Raw genomic sequence first — 12821 nt, 5'->3', positions numbered from 1 at the left:
ATGTTGGCAGCAGCCACTCAGTGTTAGTGATGGCTGTTTAACAGTCTGATGGCCTTGAGATAGGAGCTGTTTTTCAGTCTCTCGGTCCCCGCTTTGATGCACCTGTACTGACCTCGCCTTCTGGATGATAGCGGGGTGAACAGGCAGTGGCTCGGGTGGTTGTTGTCCTTGATTATCTTTTTGGCCTTCCTGTCACATCGGGTGGTGTAGGTGTCCTGGAGGGCAGGTAGTTTGCAACCGGTGATGCGTTTTGCAGACCTCACTACCCTCTGGAGAGCATTACGGTTATGGGCGGAGCAGCTGCCGTACACGAATAACAAGCAGATCTCAGCCCACCTATGAGTAGTTCTCAGCCCACCTATGAGTTGCTCGCCAAACTATTCTGAAAGAGCATACACTTTCCATGTGTTACATCGCAAACTGCCATAAACACATCTCACAAATATCAGCCACTGCAAGCTCCCTGCTGCTATCCAATCAAAGCCACATTGACACAATCCTACCCCTGGTTAAAAAGCCAAACACAACAATATATCTGTCAATAAATACATTTACAGCAATATCGCCCCTGACCATCAGTGTTGTGTTAATGGCAACTGTCTTGTGGGTAGACAGAAAAGCTTTCCCTAGAATTTTCTACAAAGTAGGCCTACCTGACAGAATGATAGCATGCTTATTTGTATCAATCCAGTTCACATTTGTTTTGCAAACTCTGCCATGATGATGTGCAGTAGAGAAATATTGCAAAGGGCAGATTGAGTGCAGGTAGAGGTTCGTAATCCAAGGTAGAGTCAATCAGGGACAGAACGGCAGGCAGACTCAGGGTCAGGACAGGCAGAAAGGTCAGATCCAGGAATCTCAAAAACAAGAACTAGAGAACTGGGAAACACGCTGTTAAGACCTGACAAAACAAGACAAACTGTCAAAAGACAAACAGAAAACGCAGGTATAAATACACAGGGGAAAATGGGAGACACCATGTGGGGGGTGGAGACAAGCACAAGACAGGTGAAACTGATCAGGGTGTAACAAATACAGTCATCTCTGACTAGGTCCGCAATTAATGGGGATTTACAGTCAAAAAGCTAGAAATATATATATATTTTTTAAGCTAGAAATGTTTTGCCATATTTTGCCATACTGTAGACATGACATCAGTCAAAACAACTCAAAACAAGACTGTGTTTGAATATTCAAACTAACCACACTAACTGTACAATTTGTGACTAAATTGAGTATGTAGTATGGTTATTGGTCATAGTATGGATATAGTTAATATGCCAAAAGTTCCCGGATGTCATACTACATTTGCCAAATTCCAATGTATACAAGCAGTGGACACGATTTCCGTGCTTTTAGGGCCCATAATGCAATTCTTCATAAAATGGGCGTGGCTTCACAATATTTTCAGATTTTAAAAAAATTGTGGAAAATATGTCGCAGTAGTCTGACAAGAGCAGATAAAAATGAATTGCTTTAACAAATTATGACAAATGTAAAGAAAATGTTGAGCAATGTAATATATGAATTACTTTTCAAATAATGTATGTCACACATTATGTTGGCTGACGGATTTGTTAACTATGCTAGCCTTACGAACCGTGTAGCATATCATTACAGCAGTTGCTTGTATGTACCATTAGTTGGCTACTAATACATCGAACTTGCCAGTATGTTAATTTCTTACGGCTGAAATCCCGTTAACCTCTCTGGGATATTCGGGATGGTAGCATCCCACCCCGCCAACAGCCAGTGAAAGTGCAACAAAAATCTCATAATTAAAATTCTTCAAGCATACAAGTATTTTACACCATTTTAAAGATATAATTGTCGTTAATCCAACCACAGTGTCTGATTTCAAAAAGGCTTTACAGCGAAAGCACCACAAACGATTGTTAGGTCACCACCAAGTCACAGAAAAACAGCCATTTTTTCAGCCAAAGAGAGGAGTCACAAAAAGCAGAAATATAGATAAAATGAATCACTAACCTTTGATGATTAAATAAAGGTAAAATAAGGTAAAGGTTAAATAAAGGTAAAATAAAAAAAGATGACACACATAGGACTTCATGTTACACAATACATGTATGTTTTGTTCGATAGAGTGCATATTTATATCCAAAAACCTCATTTTACATTGGCGTGTTATGTTCAGTAGTTCCAAAACATGCAGGGATTTTGAAGAGAGCCACGTCAATTTACAGAAATACTCATAATAAACATTGATAAAAGATACAACTATTATAGATGGAACTTTACATAAACTTCTCCTTAATGCAACTGCTGTGTCAGATTTCAAAAAAACTTTACGGAAAAAGCATATCATGCAATAATCTGAGTACTGCGCTCAGAGACCAAACAAGCCAAAAAGATATCCGCCATATTGTGGCAAAAGTCAGAAATAACATTATAAATATTCACTTACCTTTGATGATCTTCATCCGAATGCACTCCCAGGAATCACAGTTCCACAATAAATGTTTGTTTTGTTCGATAAATTATGGACTTTACGTCCAAATACCTCCTTTTTGTTTGCGCGTTTAGTTCACAAATCCAAATTCACAAGGCGCAGGCACGTAGTTCAGACGACAGTTCCATTACAGTTCGTAGAAACATGTCAAACGATGTATAGAATCCATCTTTAGGATGTTTTATCATAAATCTTCAATAATATTCCAACCGGACAATTCCTTTGTCTTTAGAAAGGAAAAGGAACAGAGCTCGTGCTCACGGCCGCGCGCAAGACTGAGCTCAAGGCATTCTGCCAGACACCTGACTCAAACAGCTCTTATTCGTTCCCCCTTCACAGTAGAAGCCTGAAACAAGGTTCTAAAGACTATTGGCATCTAGTGGAAGCCTTAGGAAGTGCAATCGGACCAAATTTGACACTTTATATTGGATAGGCAAAGACTTGAAAACCTACAAACCTCAGATTTCCTACTTCCTGGCAGATTTTTGGCATGTTTTTGCCTGCCATATGAGTTATGTTATACTCACAGACATCATTCAAACAGTTTTAGAAACTCTTATACCAATAATATGCATATCTTAACTTCTGGGCCTGAGTAGCAGGCAGTTTACTCTGGGCACCTTATTCATCCAAGCTACTCAATACTGCCCCCCAGCCATAAGAAGTTAACTATATGCTATCTAACTAACTACCCAACGTTTATTGACTTGGTTACGCTTAGCTAAGTGGTACAGTCGTGCGTTCTCAATGGACATTGTTAATGAAGTCGTACGATGTCTAGCTAGTAATTTGTTAGCTATGCTAGCAAGAAGTTGCATAGCAACAGCATCAACTTCCAGTAGATGCTAGTACACTATAGTATGTAGTGTATACTCAATAAGTATGTAGTATACAGTATGTTAGTATGGGTATTTCAAACGCAGCTCTGGTGCCAAGCACAAGATCAAAACAAGGTGAGTCAGTCAGGAGGGGAGAAGTCCTCAGCTTCAAAACGTTTTTCTCTCCTTAGCAAAGCTAGCTTAGCTTATCTCGCTGTACTCAATACTGCACTTGTTTGTTATGATTGAATGGCAAAGACATAGACATCAAACCACATCCGCAAGACAACTTTTGTTTGCCATCAATCATTCAGCATTTCTTAATGAGAATTGATGAAAAACTAGGCCAAATCAGGAAGTGCAGTCACCCTTTAAGGGCTTGACCCCTGTGCAGCACTCATGCTGAGTGGCTTTAGAGGTCAGTCACACTGTATGTGTGTGTGTGTGTGTGTGGGAAGCACAGAATGAAGTTCTCAGCTGAACAGGGGATTTAGCAACTAATTAATTGAACACCGACTCTTATGACCCTGAAACATTTAGGTTTTGTTCACCATTGAATTGCATTGAAAATACTTGGGTGAACACAGCACCCGTCAAAAAACCAGCCATCATGAACCAAGCTGAACATGTAATTGGATAATGAAAACCAGGTGTGTAGAAAATAAAGACAAAACCAATGGAAAACGAAAGATTGATCAGATATGTCTAGAAGACCGGTGACGTCGACCGCCGAACGCCGCTCGAACAAGGAGAGGGACCGACCTCTGCGGAAGTCGTGACAGGATCATTTAGCTATCTGATTTTGCTTTAGATCTGCCACCTGCGAACATTGGTGGATGCAGTGGATTGAGACTCATTCAACGCAAAAAAAAACAGATATCTAGCTTAAACTGTCAAACCTTGATGGGGATTTATTTGATGATGTTACTTAGATTGATGCACCGGTTATATTTTTATCTGACCTTTCTAGTTAAAATTGTTGTAAATTGCTGAGATGTAGTCACTTTTGAGGACACAAGCTCAAGTACATGCTTCAAGTATGATACAAATATGAATATATGAAATATTTCCTATTCAACAAAACAGTATGAATAAGGCTTGACATTACTTATATCAGGGTTCCCCAACTGGTGGGTGATTTTATTGGCAAATAAATGTTTTATTTCTTTATTCTTGGACATAAAAGACAAATCATCTCCAAGGGATTTGAATTTGGGAAATCTGATCCAAAGTATTCCTACACATAATAGTGATATACAGTGTGGAGAACAACTATTTGATACACTGCCGATTTTCCTACTTACAAAGCATGTAGAGGTCTGTAATTTTTTATCATAAGTACACTTCAACTGTGAGAGACGGAATCTAAAACAAAAATCCAGAAAATCACATTGTATGATTTTTAAGTAATTAATTTGCATTTTATTGCATGACATAAGTATTTCATACATCATAAAAGCAAAACTTAATATTTGGTACAGAAATCTTTGTTTGCAATTACAGAAGTCATACGTTTCCTGTAGTTTTTGACCAGGTTTACACACAGGTGTGCACACACTGCAGCAGGGATTTTGGCCCACTCCTCCATACAGACCTTCTCCAGATCCTTCAGGTTTCGGGGCTGTCGCTGGGCAATACGGACATTCAGCTCCCTCCAAAGATTTTCTATTGGGTTCAGGTCTGGAGACTGGCTAAGCAACTCCAGGACCTTGAGATGCTTCTTACGGAGCCACTCCTTAGTTGCCCTGGCTGTGTGTTTCGGGTCGTTGTCATGCTGGAAGACCCAGCCACAACCCATCTTCAATGCTCTTACTGAGGGAAGGAGGTTGTTGGCCAACATCTCGCGATACATGGCCCCATCCATCCTCCCCTCAATAAGTTGTGGGCTGATCCCTCACCTTCCTCATGATCGTTGATGCCCCACGAGGTGAGATCTTGTATGGAGCCCCAGACCGAGGGTGATTGACCGTCATCTTAAACTTCTTCCATTTTCTAATAATTGCGCCAACAGTTGTTGCCTTCTCACCAAGCTGCTTGCCTATTGTCCTGTAGCCCATGCCAGCCTTGTGCAGGTCTAAAATTTTATCCCTGATGTCCTTACACAGCTCTCTGGTCTTGGCCATTGTGGAGAGGTTGGAGTCTGTTTGATTGAGTGTGAGGACAGTTGTCTTTTATACAGCTAATGAGTTCAAACAGGTGCGGTTAATACAGGTAATGAGTGGAGAACAGGTCTGTGAGAGCCAGAATACTTACTGGTTGGTAGGTGATCAAATACTTATGTCATGCAATAAAATGTAAATTAATTACTTAAAAATCATACAATGTGATTTTCTGGATTTTAGATACATTTTAGATTTTTAGATTCCGTCTCTCACAGTTGAAGTGTACCTATGCTAAAAATTACAGACCTCTACATGCTTTGCAAGTAGGAAACACTGCCGATTTTGCAGGTTATCAAATACTTGTTCTCCCCACTGTATGTGATCATATACAAGGTTAAAAAATATTATTATTAGGTTTTAGTCAAATATATCTGTTCAGGCTTGTTGCAGTCAATTTGCAATCTACAAATTATTTTAAATTATGTTCTGGCCCCCTGATGTTCCGCTCCAGAAAAAATTGGCCCGCTGCTGAATTCAGTTGATGATCCCTGACACATATGCTTCCGAATATAGCATAATCAAATTATAAAATGGCTAATTATAAGGTTTCACCTTCGTTATAACAGTAAAATACACATTTGTATGTTTAGTGTTAGAGAAAATGTGCATATGTTCTGTGAACATCCCACAGAGCTTCCTGAACTCGTTAGGAACTCGCCTTTCATCTCATATTAATATTGTCAAATCTATTAATTATTTTAGAATAATGGCTAGAAATTGATCTCTTAATGTGCTACCGTGATGATACCACTCTCTCCTGCTGCACTATGATGTAATGATGGGGTATGTGCTTTGTCAGTGGCTGTGATGTAGGTTTCAGCCAGGAGTTGATGGACAGTCAGAAGAACGAATTAAATGGTAGGAGGGACATCCCTGCTTCAAGGGGTGTCAGATTCCACATCCTATGTCACACAGGCTCAGAAAAAATACTCCTGTGTACTTGGGCATCCGGGCTATTGCTCAATGCAAGCCATTCGACGGATAGATTTATAATCGTAAATGTCTGCCCGAACCAGTACCAAAATGAAGTCACATTTACTGATTTCTTATTAATCACTCTATCCATTTTAACGTACTTGGGATAGTCAATTGTACTGTAGTCCTGCCTGACTCATTTCGCAAGTTTCCAGGTAAGTTTTACAGTGACAAGAAAAAGTATGTGAACCCTTTGGAATTACCTGGATTTCGGCGAACCTCTAGGCTAATGACTTTTTCAAAAGCTAATAATAATCCAATCAATGAGACGAGATTGGAGATGTTGGTTAGAGAGTAATAGGATACGGCATGTGTCAAAATTGATTGATTGCTGACCTTATGACCTGATGACATGTACAGAATATGTGCCCCCGCCCCGCCCCCCTGTTCGTGTGGTCATGTGTTAGAGGGTGTTTGAACTTTTGGGGCCGTGTTGGAAGAACAAGTCTGTGGACGTCAGGATCTAATGGCTCTGAGAGTCACGTCCATGGGGTATACCCCGGACTCCAGAGTGACAATTTTAGCATGTGAACAATTTGACAGGTCAAATGCTACGAAAACGGTCAGTCCATATGTATCCTCCAAAGCATGCAAGGATGTAAATTTTTTTCAAATAATGTTCAGTTTTAAATGGCGCGATTACCACATTTTCCGAACCCTGATGAATAAGCTGGACAGTCTTTTCGAAAATCGTGAACAATTACGGCGATGGCCTAGGTTATCGTTGAGACATACCCCGGAACAACATAGGTTATCGTTGAGACATACCCCGGAACAACAACAAGTTCGAAGGCGGATCTTTCCCTGGCAGGAAAGTGGACAGAGCTTCGACGGAGCGCGGAAAAGACTTTGTGATGGGGGATTGGAAACGGATAATGTTCAGGGCTAACAGGACCCCATATATCTGTAAGAAATAGTTCAAATAAATGTTGAATTATAACGTGTGTTAAAATGTAGGTGTTAATTTTTGAAAATGTATACCCCCCCATTTAACTAAGGGGTAGCGCTCTTTTCTCTCAAGCTAGGGTCTGGCGCAGACAACTGTAAGATCTGAAAAAAAACATGTATTATTTTATAGTCTATTCCTACATTGGGTATGTTATGAACATTACGTTTTATTAAAGTTTGTAATAATGTACAAAGACCTGCATCCAAGGTTTTTTTATTTTTACATAAAACACGTGTGCTGCATGTTTAAATATTATTCAAATGGGTTACTTAATTCAAACATGTCTTAAAGGTTGTACGAAATATTTTGGAATTCAATAAAAGGAATGTTTAAAAACGGTATCTCACCCTTTAACTATGGGAAAAACCTATTTAACAACGTCTTCCAGCTCTGTCGCGAAGTAAAATAGAATCAGAGTGTTTGTGTGTGTGTGGGGAGGGGTCTTGAGGCGGAGCAACAGGCGTGTGTCTGTGTGTGTGTGTGTGTGTGTGTGTGTGTGTGTGTGTGTGTGTGTGTGTGTGTGTGGTTGGTTGTGTGTGTAACATAAATCCTAAGGTTGGGGGGTCCCAGAACTCTTATCTGTAGAGAACCGTTTGAAACCAAGGTGTGCACTATCATGCATAAGGCATGTCGAGATATCAGCCGAACAGCGGGGGTTAAACATAGATATCTCTAATCTGCGGCCCCCACACACCCCGTTTGCAGACAGAATGTCACGACATCCCCTCCTGTTGTTTGAATTCACAGCCTGTGTTCTCTAAACCAGACATACATGGGTTGGGGTGTAGCATACATCTCTCAAAAAAACTCATTCCGAACTTTTAGATAGTTAGGGACAGAACTATTTTTTAACGTTGTCAGCATTGCTTTAGCGCAAACATAAAGGCCCGAATATTGAGCTGCACGGACAGATTAAAATAATAATAATATTCGGAATAAGGGAATCTCACATAATGGATATTTCTGGAGGTGAGTAAATGAAAAAAACATATTTTAAGATTTGTTTGAATATTATTGGAATATTAAACCCTAGTTATTTGGGTATTTCAGGCCAAAAGCCCAATATAGGTAAAAAAAAAAAAAAAAAAGTGTAGATATAGCGTATAACTGTTAACATTGTCTAATGGAATCTAGGATCCCCGACATTTACGCAGCTTTTACGCGATTTACCTGATCTGGAACATGATGGGGGTTCGCAGGAGCAAAAGTCTGGCAGACAATCACCAACGGCCTTTTTTCGTTGTAAGTCCTTATAATTAAACACATACCCAAGAAATATTTATATATAAACATTTTAAAAATAGGTTGTACTATTTTTTAAAACTATTTTATGTATTTACAGCCGACATACAGCCCTTTATGATAAAGGATGCGTTATGGCCAGCTGACACGCAGGACTTTGATGCAATTCTACCGTTCTGTACGAGCGCTTTTTCAAACTCACCGCGAATCCAGGGAACATCGACCCCCTCCCGACATATTCCAGACCCCAACAGGCAACGATCAACTGTGGCCCAAGTACACTGCTCAGAATCAAGCCCACCCGAAAACTACTGTTGGGCCGGGAACTTGCTGCTTCACGAGCCGGCGCTCCAGGGACAAGGTATGGGACCATTATACAGTTTTGTTATTAGTTATCAGCCTTTTTATTAGTTATAGATCTGTTGATAGCCTATGTTAAAACAAGGACAAATAATGTTTTTTCAGACTGCCCGGAGACAGACCCAGCAGAATCTGGAACGCTAGAGGGAAAAAGTCACACACCCCCGGTTTCGGCGATTCGTCACAACAAGCGCCAAAAAAGCCAAGGTATTTTAACTATGTACTGTTAATATATATTATTATAACGGAAAGGTATTTGACATTTGTATGTAGCTAACATATATATTTTTATATCTAATAACGTAATTATGTATGTATTATTTTCATTCAGACTCCGCACCGGCGAAAAACGGCACAGACGACCACATAAATCTAGAGCTGGGGGATTCCGGCGCCCGAGCATTCGAATGAAACACCCAAGAGACCTGTTTTTAATGACATGTCAGATGTTGATGACCAGCTATTCTGTGATGCGGCCAACCTTATAGACCCAGTCAATTCTACGGCCTCAATACCTGCAGCCGAACAAGAAAGGTTTTTCACATTATTTTCCAGGGCTTTGAAATCGAGGAATGTTTTGCTATACAAACGACTGGGGGATTTAATTGAGAGACAGTACAGAGACGATATGTTATTCTGGCATAGAACAATTCCACGCATGTTAAACAGCAACCCCATTAAAAAACGCAAATACAGACGCTAAAATCATACATGTAACACCAACCATTACAGAAAGAAAAAAAAAAAAACGAACACTCTTAATTATCCAAAAATGGCAGAACTAACGCAACACGGGGAGACAGTTGAAAGCCTCTTATCCCAGATTCCAGACGAACTCCTAGAAGTTATAAGACGTATGAACGATTCAGGAACGTTAGATGAAAGCATATTAACACAGATTCCAGCCGAACTCTTAGAAATTATTAATCGTATGAACCAGTTGAGGAAAACATGTTATCCCAGATTCCCGAACCCCTCATAACCTTAATTAATCGTATGAACGAGAGTCAGACAATTTCGGCCCCGACAACCCCGACAGCGATAGAACAACCCGTAACGCCTAGTTCCGTAGAGTCTGAAACGCCACAAGATGTTTTTGGGGAATTGGACAATTATCTAATAAATCTGGCAGCAGATGTTCATGATAGACGTGTCAGGGTTGTGTACAGGAATAAATTCAACAATACAGAGATTCGACAGTTTTTCAATTTCCTATGTGTGAATCAGAATCTTGACTATGCTGTATTTTACATGATGATAATGGACACTCTGAATGACCTGTTAGAAACAGCAAGAGATTATGGCGAACCTCGTGATGTCTTACAGTTGGAAATATGTGGAGATAGCCTGCATAATTCAGTATCTCTTATTTTACCCAATGGCGAAGCAGATCTTGAACAATTTACAGCGCTGGTAGAACGCCTTGTTCAGTCAAATTTAGCCATCATAGCCGATCGAACCCTAGAGCTTGTAGTGCAAATAATACGTCAACCACAGGGGGGCGGTGGGCAGAGAAGGAAGCTTGATAGCCTAATGCAGTCAGAAATCATAAGCAATAAAAGGGCCTACCTCATAAACGTTCACAATCCCGATAATAAGCTATGTTTTGCAATAGGCCTAGCGCATTTACTTAACCCCGGATGTACTGATCTGACGGCATTGCAAAAGGCTAGAGAGATCCAAACGGCGGTGGGTCTCGGGATCCATGAAGGCGTGGCATTCTCAGACATTGTCAAATTTGAAAACCTTCTGAATATCAAGATTGTGGTTTTGTACCACAGTAGAGCTAATGCAGCTCTCTTGAAGTTCCAAAACACCCCCCAACCACACCCCCAGATTCTGTACTTTTATGTGCAAAACGAACATTACTATGCCGTTACAAACGTCACGGCGTTCCTAGGGGCAACCTATGTGTGTAGATCCTGCCATACCGGCTACAGCCGAAAGGGGGGGCACTCGTGCCGTTATAACTGTTCTGTATGTCAGGATGCTGAGTGCCCTATGCAGACCCTAAACTTGACACCATGTGAGGATTGCCATCGCACATGTCGTTCGACCTACTGTTACGATAAACACAAAATTGAAACATGGCACCCTAAGGCCTGTAAATCTGTAAGCATTTGTGCCATTAACAAGAAATGCCCAAAATGTCATTGCAATTACAGCCTTAAAATAGATAGCCCTAAACCACATGTTTGTGGAATCCTACAGTGTCCAATCTGTAAAGGGGGTCTGAAAAGCAGAAATGCTGAAGTGGTTCAAGAAGTGCCACACGAGTGTTATATTCAGCCCTTGGCTGAAGATGAACCTTCAGAGAAATATGTGTTCTATGATTTTGAGACAAATCAACAATCGGGGGATCATTTGCCTATTTTTGTATCTACCATGACATTCACGGGGAAAAGTGGTCTGCAGAAGGATCCAATTGTGCACTACTCTTTCTAAAACATTTTAGAAAACCACAGTACCGAAACTTTACGTTCATAGCGCACAATGCTAGAGCCTTCGACTCGTACCTTCTTCTGAACCCCTTGATACAGCAAGGCATAGCGCCGAGGGTCCTAGCGCAAGGGAGTAAAATCCTGTGTTTTGTAGATCCCGCCTTCAACCAGAGATACATTGACAGTTTAAGCTTCTTACCCATGAGATTGGCTCAAATGCCAGAGGCCTTGGGTTTTGAAAACTCTGTGAAAGGCTGGTTCCCCCACTTCTTCACATCTGAGGAGAATCTACACTATATAGGATCATATCCCAGCCCAGAAATGTATGGGTGTGATCAAATGTCTCCCAAAGAGCGAGAGAGATTCATGACTTGGTATGAGACAGTAAGACATGGCACCTTTGATTTCCATAAAGAGATGGAATCATACTGTGACAATGATGTGGTTATACTTCGTGAAGGATGCCTCAGATTTAGAGAAGAGGTAATCAAAGATGCAGGTATTGACCCTTGGAGTTGTACAACGATTGCATCGGCATGCATGAAAACATACCGTACACACTATATGCCGACATCCTCTATAGCGATCCCCGCCTGACAACTACCGACGCCAGTTCAAGGCCTACTCTAGTGGGTCCATTCAATGGCTAGAGTATATGGCCCAGGATAAAGACATTTTTATTCAACATGCTTTGAATCGAGGGGAGAAGGCGTTTGGCTCTTACCATGTAGATGGCTACACCAAGATTGACGGGGTTGAGACCGTGTATGAGTACAACGGTTGTTTCTTCCATGGTTGCAAATCTTGCTTTGTGCCCCAGAACATATGTGTCCTAACCCAAAAGACTTTTGGGGAAATGTACGAAGAGTTTCAAGACAAAGTTGATTCGTTACAGGCTACTTACGGTCTAAAAGTGGTTGTTTTGTGGGAGCACGAATGGACAGCCCTCAAAAAGTCTGATCCTCATGTTCAAGCATTCCTTTCCAGCTTTGACATCCCAGAACCTCTGGAGCCAAGACAGGCCTTGTATGGCGGCCGTACCAATGCTTTGACATTGAGGTATGTAGCGCAACCCGACGAGACAATAGGCTATGTGGATTTTACATCCCTTTATCCGCATGTAATGAGTTCCTCATGCTATCCTATAGGTCATCCTGAAATTATTCATCGTGATTTTGACTTACCTCAAAACTATTTTGGTCTGATCAAAGCAACAGTCTACCCTCCAAGGGGTTTGTTTATACCTGTGTTGCCTTACAGGGGCCCTCAAGGAAAACTTTTCTTTCCCCTTTGTCGCACCTGCAGTGAAAACATACAACAAACCCCATGTGATCACACCGATCAAGAAAGAGCACTGACAGGTGTATGGGTCACAGCTGAATTCTCTAAGGCTTTAGAGATGGG

At 40.9% G+C, this 12821-nt stretch overlaps 1 long non-coding RNA gene across 2 annotated transcripts; it reads left to right on the top strand.

Moving 5' to 3' along the window:
* Positions 1 to 6867: 6867 nt before the first annotated feature.
* On the top strand, positions 6868 to 9173 carry LOC115104607 (uncharacterized). 2 transcript variants are annotated; one of them, XR_010460480.1, is made up of 4 exons: positions 6868 to 7331; positions 8509 to 8616; positions 8717 to 8977; positions 9082 to 9173. It is a non-coding gene; the product is annotated as an uncharacterized LOC115104607 (long non-coding RNA). The 2 variants fall into 2 exon arrangements; XR_010460479.1 differs by lacking the exon at positions 6868 to 7331 and having other exon boundaries at positions 7883 to 8616.
* The last annotated feature ends 3648 nt before the right edge of the window (positions 9174 to 12821 follow it).

Source organism: Oncorhynchus nerka, linkage group LG22, assembly GCF_034236695.1.
Source record: "Oncorhynchus nerka isolate Pitt River linkage group LG22, Oner_Uvic_2.0, whole genome shotgun sequence".
Taxonomy (NCBI): Eukaryota; Metazoa; Chordata; class Actinopteri; order Salmoniformes; family Salmonidae; genus Oncorhynchus; species Oncorhynchus nerka.
The sequence above is the reverse complement of the archived record's forward strand: the minus strand, read 5'-3'. Positions and strand labels throughout refer to the sequence as shown.